The sequence below is a fragment of the Vespa velutina genome, chromosome 11, assembly GCF_912470025.1.
Source record: "Vespa velutina chromosome 11, iVesVel2.1, whole genome shotgun sequence".
Classification (NCBI taxonomy): domain Eukaryota; kingdom Metazoa; phylum Arthropoda; class Insecta; order Hymenoptera; family Vespidae; genus Vespa; species Vespa velutina.
This window is the reverse complement of record NC_062198.1, coordinates 1,797,450-1,809,949: the sequence shown is the minus strand read 5'-3', so window position 1 is coordinate 1,809,949 and position 12,500 is coordinate 1,797,450. Positions and strand designations below refer to the sequence as shown.

Genomic DNA, 12,500 nt, shown 5'->3' with positions numbered 1-12,500 from the left:
GACGAGTATCTATCTCAAATTGTTTTCTCAATGTTATATTATCATTCGAAATTATTTCTTCAATGAAATGAAAAGGGCAAATTAATATGGCATTTAGTTTAAGAGAAAAAAAATATTTTCTTTTGTTCATTTTTCAGTTTTTTCCATTTTCAGATATATATACATACATACGTAGGATACTTAAGTGAGATTTTAATATTGAGAATGAACGAGCTCTTGTTATTTTATTGTTTGTTCGTTTTTATATAGAATATTATTTGCATAAATTGCTAAAAAATTGAAGAGAAAGAAACGAAAGCGTTTGGTAAATAAATTGAATTTCATTGAAATTTACAATAAATAATAATCAATAATTTTATCATTATTATAATTTGTAGGTAAAGATTATACATACACACACAAAATTATATATATATATATATAATTTATATCTTATATATATATATATATAATATATATATATTAATAATAATATATTAATTAATATTATTAATTTTTATTATTAACTATTATTATTAATATATTCAATTAATATATTAATAAATTAATATTATATTGTATATAAGATGAGTTTAAAAAATGGAGAAAATTCTTGTAGAAAAAAGAAATGTAAGCACGATTGGAGTTGAATTTTAAAATGTAGCGTAGTTGTATCACTGGTGTTTAGAAAAGAGCGGAAGTTTTAAAGTTCTTCCGGACTATTTCAATTCTCACCCCTGTTTTTCCTTGATATCATTTCCGGCAGTTCTGGAGAATTTTTAAATATTCCTGAAATTGAATGAAAACCATAGCTCTTTTGATTTTTTATTTCTCCATTTTCTTCTTTTTATTTTGCTTTTCTTTTTGTTCTTTTTATTTATTTATTTATTTTTTTTTTTTTATCATTGAATCACGACATACACAAAATTTTCATAACCAACGTCGAAAAACATTTCAACGACTAATATTATTATATCCATTTCTTTTTTAAGAACTCGGATCATATAAATTGCTTTATTAAAAAAGAAATAGGAGCACATATATATGCAATTTAATTAAAATCAATTAATCAATTAACACGATATATTAAGATCGTATTTTGGAGTAATTTATTCAAGATGTAATCTATTAAAATTTATTTGTCATCAAGATAATAAATTAAACCACGAACAATAATATTGAATTACAGAAAATTAAAAAAAGAAGAAAAGAAAAAATAGAACACAAACAATTCTTTTTTCCTTCCGTTCCTTTAAAAAAAAAATTTTTTTATAGAAATAAAAAGAGAGGAAAAAGAAAATTTACGATCATACAAACATTAAGTCAAGAATCGATATTCGATATTGATGATCATCCTGTAAAAACATTTAACAAATTTGAAATAAATTAATCGACACAATTAGTTTTCGCATATTTAAATCTCTCACTAATTTTAAGAATCGACATAATCGACATAAAAAGTAAAAAAATCGATTAAATCGACATAAGTAAATTATAAAATTCGCCTGTCATTGTAGAAATTGACGTGAATTACTTATTAACAATGAAAAAAAGAAAAAAGAAAAAAGACATAATTATATTATGATTTTGTTTGAAAAAAATTTTGATGATTTTCTTTATTAGTTAAACGTTCTTGAGAAAATCATAATTTAATCTTTCATCCACGAAATCTTATACATATTATCGCGTTATTTTATCTTTTATTATTTAATACGAAATCAAAGAAAATTGGAACGTCGTTTATACCTTAGGGTGAATTGATTCCGTAATGCGAGAACTCGTGAAACGCGATTAAACACCGATAAACACGGTAGGATACAATAGTTAAGTTCTGCACGTGTGAACATATATGAACGTAGGTGTTCATAAACCTACATATTATATACACATACATATATATATATATATAAACCTACATATTATATGCACATACATATACGCATATATATATATATATATATATATATATATTAGACACATATATATATATATGTATTGTTCGTCTATCATCAACGTATATATGACCTATCGTTCACGTAAACGCAATGATAGAATAAACCGATCAAACGGGACAGAAATCAATTTATTACATCGTGCAGCGCGTTCAGGTTAATAACATTATAAGTAATTAGACAATCATGTCGTGCAAACACGATTCTACATGTTCGCTAAACATTGATTTTAATATTTGCCAATTGTAATTGCCCTTTAGAGAATTATCGAGAGAGATTATCGGCAGGTAGCCGTTGATAGTTAATGAATTTTCCGAAATATATTCATGAGGTTTAGATTTGTATTGACATTATTTTACAACAATAATTGCAAATCGATCTATTTGCCTATCTATTTATCTATTTATCTACTTATCTCTCTCTCTCTCTCTCTCCCTCTCTCTCTCTCTCTCTCTCTCTCTCTCTCTCTCTCTTGTTTTTTATCTTCATAAGTATATATATATATATACATATATATATACAAAAAATATATATAATACCTATACTTATTTTCAAATATGGAAATATTTTTTTTCCATTTTGTTTAATTTTCTCTTTAAAGATTTTGAAAACCAAACTTCCATTAATTTGAAACGAAATAAAAAATACGAAAATTTTCTTTTCTTTATATATACATATATACATATATATATACATATATATATATATATATATATATATATATATATATATATATAAAATTAATTAATTTTTTCTTTTTTCTTATATGTATCAAAATTATTCCTCTTTTGCTTATTTTCAGATAAAACATTCCATTTATTTTCTTAATTTGTCTCAGAGATTCTTTTTTAAAGAAAGAAAATGTTACGTTAATTCGAAAATAAAAATAAAAAAATATTATAACCTTTCATATCGTTAATGTAAATTTAACAGGTTATTATTAGGCGTACAAAGAAATGTGAAACTTTTATATTTTTTACGTTCATCATTTTTTACGTTCATCGTATACAACTTACATCATACAAACAACATAACTTTTTCTCACGTATCGCATTCTCCCCACTTCCCCCTCCTTCATCTGTTTCTATCAACGAATTAAAAATTTTATGTGTTCGTACTCTCATCTTTTATTATTATTTTTTTTTTGTTTACCTTACTTTTCCAATTAGAGTTCAGAAATGATGGGGACGGACGTGGCAGAGAAGTGGAGAAGTTGAGGGAGTCTTTTCTAGTTTTTTTTTTTTTATTTTTTTTTCTATGATATGTAATTACTACGATATATATATATATATATATATATATATAAGCGCTTTAATATTTCGCCATAACGAAGTTTTTAATACTTTGTTGTTATAAATAAATTTAGAATTAGGATGTATTAGGATCGTATCTCGTTGTAATGTAAAAATAAATTGAACGATCATTTTTCTTCTTTTTTTTCTTCTTTTTTTTTCTTTTTTTTTTTAATCTACTCGTTTCTTCGACAGGCTTGTGAAAATTGTTCGAGGAAAATCGATTAGAAAGTTTCAAGTGCTATGCTTAAAGGAAAATCTTATAAAATAAGATAAAAAAAAAGAATAAGAGAGAGAGACAGAGAGAGAGAAAGAGAAAGATTTATTCGTTTTCGAATAGAACGTACAAAAAAGTTAGATAGCCCCTTCTTACTGAGTATTCTCGCTGGAATTTCAACTGTGAGATAACTTATTATCCGATCGAACGTCAGAAAACATGATGGCTTGAGATTAATGTCGTTAAAGTACAAGATCAACTTTCTACGAGATCGTTCGTAATCGTTCTGGAAAGTAATGTAACTCGTTTGTAAAGATTGTAGTGTAATTTAAACGACGAAAGTTGAACGATTAGTATTATCATAAAAAATGATATATATATATATATATATATTTATAAACTTTGGAATTTTTTCCATTATTATAATAAAAATTCTATCATAAGTCAAACGATTGGAGAGAGTATTATTTTCGAAAAAGAATATCTGCTAATATGTTAAAACGAATGTATTATTCGTTATTATTAAATTTGATACTATGAGACAAGGGATCAATAATTAGTTCGTATTATTATTAAAAAAAAAAAAAAAAGAAAAAAAAAGAGAGAAAAAAATGTAATAAAATGCGAAATTAAATATATTGTTATCATTTTTTTGCATATTATAAGAATTCAATATCGATTTAATTGGGAAGTTAGTATTATTACAAAAAATATAAAATCAAATATATTATTCTTTGTTACTATTCGTGGCATAAAAGTTAAATTTTTGGAAAATTAAATTGATATATTGTATAATTATATATACTAAATATATATTAAAAAAATTTACTATAAGGTATAAGATAAAAAATATTTAACTTTATTATAACATCGTAACGAACTGTTCATATTGCTAATAATAACTACGCATAAATGCTTAAGTGAATAAGTGCGTAAGTACTTAAATTTTCTAAATGACATAAGAAGGTCGGCTGATTAACTTTTTAAAAGATTAATCGTTTCACTGATAGACTTTGAAATATGAAAATCTCTCGAATATATTATTCGTTATTGTTTATCAATTTAAATGTATATAATCTAATATTATTTTCAGTGCGTTAGAAAAAAAGAAAAATTAATTTACAAAAAACAAATTAAATTATATCATGAAACTTATGCGACGACAAATAATTTTGTATAAAAGAAAAAAAAAAAAAAGAGAAAATAAAACGAAAAACATTATATCACACATAATAATATTTTTATCGGAATAAGAGACTGATAAAAAAAAAAAAAAAAAAAAAAGGAAAGAAAAAACAAAATTGTTTGTTAAAATATTTAACGAATATTTTCAATCGTCTTGTCGATAAGGAAAAAAAAAGAAAAAAAAGAAGAATTTCGTATATGGACGATTTTGTGGTGAGAAAAATAAAAAGAATAAAATAAAACAAAACGGAAATATAATATTATATTCTTTTATCAGAATGGAAGACGTAAAAAAAAAAAAAAAAGAAAATATATAATAGAAAGCATTAATTATTTAAAAAAAATGTTTTCAATTGTTTCGTTGATAAAAAAAAAAAAAAAAAAGAAAAAGAAAAACGAATTCGTTATAATCTCCCTATTCTTTTATTACCTATGCTTTTGTATACAAAATTTGATTTCGTCCATCCTATCGTTGAACTTTTTCTCTTCTACTTTCTATTTTGAAATCCATTATATCATCACGTACGAGGGGTTAGAAAAACTGTATTATACGATAGACAAACGAACGAACAAACGAGAAAGAAATCGTAAAATAGAAAAACACTTTAGGTCTACAGTCAAGGCTAAATATTTTGCTACACGTTGCAGTTTTCAAGCATGCCTCACCCTTAACCTTGTTTAGTTCTCTCTCTCTCTCTCTCTCTTTTTTTCTCTTTCTCCGTCTAACTGTCTCTCTTTCACTATTTTATTCGTATCGAAAGAAACAGAAACGACAGGAACAAGTAATAAAAGAACAGTGGCAATAAAATTCTCCAAGTTTTCAACAATGTTCACAGAGAGAACATTAAAGTTGACGTATAACAAACTAATAGGTTAATAAATGATGAAACTTTTTCAAGAGATGAGAACTTCAACGAACTTAATCAAAAAAAAAAAAATGAAAAGCAAGAAATAAAGACAGACAGAGAGAAATAGAGAAAGAGAGAGAGAGAGAGAGAGAGAGAGGGGGGGGGGAAATTAATAATTACATACATCATTTAATATATCGAATTCAAACAAGTGATATATGTATGAATTGTATTATTAATATTAGCTTAACGTTTTGATTTTCTTAAAAAAAAAAAAAAAAAAAATAAAAAGAAAGAAAAAAAAAGAAAAAGGAAAGAAAGAAAAAAGGAAAAAGGAAAAGAGAGATGAAAAAACGTAATCCTATCCCTTTTGTTAAACGTATGGGAAAAAAAGTAAAGAAAGATATAAAGAGAAAGAAAAAAAGAAAATTGCATTCACGGAAGGTAATGTAATAATACGGTTGCTACCTTAATAGCAAGGTTCCTTTCCCAGGATCGGTACTGTAGATCAGTATGTAGGACGCATATTTGTGGCTAAAGCTTGAGGCAATATACGATTGCCAAATGCCAAGTTCGCATGATGCAACTTTTAGTTACCTCTTTATTTCTCATTCTATTTTGGCTGATCTCCACAAAACATTTAAATGTGTCTAGTTTACTTGATGTATTATAAGATCATATTTATATATGTGTATATATACATTTCGTTTAATGCCATGCAATTTTTACAATGTTAGGAAAAATATGGTAATAATATATATATATATATTTATAAAAGAAGAATCATTTATTTCAAAGAATTATGAATTGCCTTTGATTATTAACTACCTTTTATTTTTCTTTCTTTATTTTTTTTATTTTTGATAATTTAAAGGGACAAATAATATGATCCTTCTTTTTAGTTAAAATTAAAAGTAAAAAAAAAAAGAAAAATTATGATAAAATTTAATACAAAATGATTTATTTCATAGAATTATTATGATATTCGCTTTCGAAATTAACTTTTCTTTTTTTTTTTTTTTTTTCGTTAATTTGAAGGGATAAATTTATCATTGATCCTAATTAGTGAAGTATAAATTAAATCTGAGATCACCGTATGTGCAAATATTTATACACGTCTTGCGTCTACATATAAGTTATCAAAATGTGTCCACAAATACTTATATGCATCTATTACATATATATGTGTGTAAATCATTTAAATATGTATCTATATACGTTATATACACATCTAAGTTATCTATATAATCAAGTTATCAAATAAGTATACGTATATATTACATAGAGAGATATACAAGATATTAAAATGTGTAGAATTATGTGCAATGTACACGTAGATAAACATGTACACGTAATACATGTGCATATAGATGTACGAAAGATTAACGCATATGTATATGTAAGTATAAACATTCGAAAAAGTTACAGTTATCTCAAGATATCTTAAAGCTAACAATTACTTTTATTAAAAATTATATTATATTAACAACGTACTCAATCGGTATAGATCTTTACTCAATTTAAAAAGTTAACATATATATATATGTTCGATTTGGAACATGTTACATACTTTTCGAAATCTCAGCGAAACAAGCTCTAACAGATCCCATAAAACTTTTTACTGAATCATTGAAAATTCGTTTTTCTTCTCTTTGAATCGAAGTTTTCTCGATACGATCTATATTTCGAAAAATTTTCCATCGTAGCTGTCTTTTTTCTTTCAACGAATTCCCACGCGTTGTTATTTCAAATGTATAAAGAATCATATATATATATATATATACATATGTACATATGTATGTGCTTATTTTGGTTTTGAGAAAATATTTTTGAGAAAATATTTTTGAGAAAGCTTTTTCGTCATTTTTATAAAAATTAAAATTAAGATTGACTAATTATACGATAAAATTATAATGAATAATATGATGAATAATTATGTGATGCTTTTATGATGAATAAATGATGAATAAATAAGTAAAGAAAAATCAATAAATAAGAAAAAAGAACATATATGTATAGGTAAGCAGAAAAATAAATACATTAGCAAAAGAATAAATATGTTAGCAATTGAATAAGCAAAATACATACGTTTGTAAATAATCATATCAATAAATGAACAAAATAATAAATATATATATATATACATAATAAATAAATAAATAACAAACATATATGATGAAAAAGAAATTAAAAAGATGAGACAATTTTGTTGTAAGAAAAAAAAAATATACTTCGACATAAAAAATACATATCGTTGAATGAACAACGAAAATACATGAAAATAAATAAAAAGCAAAAAAAGAAAAACTAAAAAGATAACGAGATGCAAAAAGAATCGTCAAAAAGTTTCTTTGTAAAAAAAAAAAAAGGAAAAAGGAACAAGAAAAAGAAGAAAAAAAAAGCTTCAATATGAAAAATAAATATTGCCGAAGAATTTTCAAACAAAAATGGAAATACGGAAGTATTAAAGCGTAGGTTTAAAGGTCATTTTAAAAAAGCAGCACTCTTAGCGTGTTCTCCTTTTAAATGCAACATGGATAAGGAGAAACATATTTGCCGAACTATTTGCTAACTGTTAAACGCACGTACTGTGCTAACGGGATCATTAATTCTTTGAATAATGATCACCACCTTGTCTGTCGTTACCAACGATATCGACGACGATGACGACGACGACGACGACGACGACGACGACGACGACGACGACGACGACGACGACGACGACGACGACGACGACGACGACGACGACGACGACGACGACGACGACGACGACGACGACGACGACGACGACGACGACGACGACGACGACGACGACGACGACGACGACGACGACGACGAAGACACTTTATAACTTGTGTCCTCGAAAACTCTCTGATGTGAATCGATAATCACCAGTCACATGCTCATTGCATCTCCTTTGATAGTCGTTAATATTACTCTGGGTCAGTGATAATGTGGTACCATTCAAAGGACAACTACATAAATATGTGTATGTTAATATATCTGCGTATTTAAACATCTTTGAAATTAAGCAACAATATTTACATTATAAGAAAACCATTCGATATATCATAACTTGCGTAGATTTTATTTTGCGTAATTATTATTTTTAATTAATTTAATTGGTTTATTTATATTATTAATATCTTAAATATCATAATTATTTTTATAATTTCTTCTCTTTTAATCGTGTATCCTTCGAAAGAAATTTTGTAATAAAATTTTATACAAAAATTAAATATATCTATGTATAGTTGTGCGCATGTGTGTGTGTGTGTGTGTGTGTGTAATTCTTTTACAATCGAATAATTATTTTTACATTAAACGAAGAATTTCTTAATAAATATCAGTACAAATTTAACTTGTTTGACTTTCCTTTTCACTGTAATTATTTATCATCGTTTTTTCTTATTTATACACATATTCACTGATGATGTTTAATTAAATCAAGTATCAGGTCAGCGGTGACGTCATAGCCAGCTAAAGATCAATTTCGATGAGTAAATAAATAAAAATACGTTATATGAAGCATGTGAGAAGAAAAATAAATTGATAATAATAAAAGATTATCCTTTTGTTGTAGCGCCAATAAAATAATTATATATTATGCGATATAATTTTCTTTAAAATAATAAAGATTTGTTAATTATTATACTTTCGCATACATATTATGTATATTAGAATAATCAACTTGGGATTAATGTAACGAATAACTTTGAACGAACTCACGACTGTACGTCCTCTCCCTTGGGCAGATCTTCAAAGACTATTCGTTTGTATATAATAAAGTAAGACACAACCTTGAGTTGCGACCTTCCCTCTTCTAACACGAGAACCTTGAAACGACTGTATTTTCAAAACAATCTTAAATTCTTAGCTCACACATAACATTTGTTTCTCTTATTCTTCTTAATATTAATTTCATTGTGAATTAAGTTTTTATCATATATATATATATATATTTTTTTTCTTTTGTTATAAACATAACAATAAATTTTAAAGATTGCATCTTAATATAAATAATATATATATATATATATATATATATATATATATATATATATATTTATATATGATTATGTATTAATTAAATAAAAATATTATAATTAGTGTAATAATGTAATATCATATATTAACTATAATTATATCATATATTACTATAATAATAATAATAATAATTATTATTATTATTATTATTATTGTTATTATCATTACTATATAAATATAATAAAAATAAATTAAATAATATTACAATATATCGATATTATTATTATTTAATATATAATACAACAGTATATTTATTTATAATAATATTATATAATTATATCATATATTAATAATAGCAATATATATTACATATCATATACGATATTATATTGTAATTATACATTAATTAATTCAATAAAAATGTAATTATAATTATAAATAAATTGGAATTTATTTAATATCATTTTATACGATTTAGTTACCTAATTATTTAATTATGATAGAATGAAATTAGAGATTATGAAAGAAAGGGAGAGAGAGAGAGAGAGAGAGAGGGAGAGAGAGGGGGGGAGAGGGGGGGGGGAAGAGAGAGAAAGAGATAGAGAAGGAAAAAAGAGAGAAAGAGAGAGAGAAGATCGTTTCCTCAGTTTCGATTTAATCCACGTCTTTTAATTATCCTTCGTTAAACTTCACCATTTAAACATGGAATCACGATAGAAAGTCATAAAGTTTTCTGTGAGACGAAGGTACGATCCAAGCATATCTCAAGCTTATCTCACAGTGACTTAATATTTCATGTCACGGGTATATATATTACATAGACCGTTTGCTTTTCGACTACGTAATAATTCATAAAGAAAATTTAGTACTTCACCATGAAAACGAAACTTTTGAATATTCGAAAAGAAATCTTACATAAACGTGTATTACTTACATACGCTTTGAAAAATTTGAAATTCATAAAATTCAATTGAAAAAAAATTTATAACAAAGTTATATCCTGATAAATCTTATCGAATAAAAAATTTGTTCTTTCTAATAACGACATAACTCGACGATATATACTCGACGATATAATTTGTTCGAGGATTTTAAATTGAATGATAATCGAAATATAAATGAAAAATTAAAGAATATTTACGAATTTTCTTTTATATAAATTTTTGTTTTATATAAAAAGAATTGTAATGTTTGGAATTATCCTTTACACTTTTGTATATTACAACTTTTCGTAGAATATTAATTTATTAATATATACAGGGTGGAGCAATAACTTTGATCATCCTGAATATCTCTCTGTTCTTTTTAAAAATATGGAGAAACTTACTTTACAAAAGTTGTATGGTACAAAGGGGACCATGATATGGTAGTAATCATTTTTTTTTATAGGTTGACATATAGAAGGCATATGATGTTCAATTGTTTTTCTTTTCTTTTTTTTTTTTAACAAATTCATATGTTTTTAATCACATTGGTCGATATAGCTCGACATTCTCTATAGAAAAGTATTAATCCTAGGCATAAAAAAATTATTAATTTTGCAGATATTTTAATTGAAATATTGCCAAAAAAAACCATAACGATTCGATTAAAATATAGTAAGAGTAGTAATAAGTAAATAGTAATAGTAAGAGAGTAATGGTTTCTTAGCTTTAGAGTTATGCAGAATAAAAACAGAGTAAACGCAAATAAGTGCAGAGTAAACAATCGCTTATTAATTATTTAATAATTTATGTAATATTATAAACAAGTCGCAATCTGAATAGTTTTTTTGACAAAATAAAATAAATTCAGTTCATAAGAATTTATTTATAAAAATTGTTTATAACAAATTGTTAAATAATAATAGACAAATATGTTGAGAAAATAAAAAATTTTTCCCTTTTAAAATGATATTCGATTGAATTCTCTACGACTTTTAGTTCCAGAGATATTCACACGTAAATGGAAGACGTGATTATTAACAGTATAGAAAAAAATTATTTCTCCGGAAAGAAAATAATTTGTTTATTAATTATTGATTAATTTACATAATTTTATAAATCAATTGCAATCTGAATGTTTAGTTGGTAAAATACAATGAATTTAATTTTTAAGAATTTGTTTGTAAAAATTGTTGTTTCTAATAAATTGTTAATTAATTATTTAACATATGCTGAAAAAATTAGATCAAATTTTGCCTTTTAAAATGATATTTCATTCAAGTCTCTATCATTCTTAATTCCGGAAATATTCCCATGTAAAAAAAAGATATAGCTATTAATAATGTAAATAAAACAAAATTATTTCTTTGGTAAGAAAATAATTTGTTTATTAAGTATTTATTAATGTATGTAAATTTATAAATCAGAGTCATAATCTGAATTCTTCTTTTTAGCAAAATACGATAAATCAAGTTTATATGAATTTGTTAATAACAAATTATTTATAACAAATTGTTAATTAATAATTAACAATACGCCAGAAAAATAGAAATAATTATGCCATTTAAAATGGTATTTGATTCGAATTTCTATGATTGTTAATTTCTAAGATATTCTGATGTGAATGGAAGATGTTTACGTTGACTCACTGATCTAGATAATTTCATTCAAATTTACTAAGTGACACACTGAGCTGTATAAATTCTAAGAATTTAATTTTTCTACAAGGCCTTACTACCACTACTACTATTACTACTATTATTACCATTACTACTATTACTACGAACAACTGTAATTACGAATTATGAATGGAAATCTTTCGAAGACGATATCTCTGGAAAAAAAAATCATAGAAACTTAAAACAAATACCTTTTTCAAACGTAATTTATCCTTTATTTATTTAACTATTGCAATAACATCGGTATAATAAAATCGATTTTGTTTATAATTGTTTAAATCGAATTCTTTCTTTTCTTTCGTAATAAGCGCAATTGACATAAGTTATATATAATAAGACATAAGTTTAACAAAATCATTAAAAATTTTTTTTGTAATTAGGTAAATTTTAATTTGTTTATTTAATAATCGTCAATTCATGAAATTGAATGATCGAACA

At 24.6% G+C, this 12,500-nt stretch overlaps 1 protein-coding gene across 12 annotated transcripts in view; it reads right to left on the bottom strand.

The window, feature by feature from the left end:
- The window catches only part of LOC124952777 (octopamine receptor beta-3R-like), a 128,540-nt gene that overhangs the window by 12,925 nt on the left and 103,115 nt on the right, over nt 1-12,500 (bottom strand). The window lies entirely within an intron of this gene.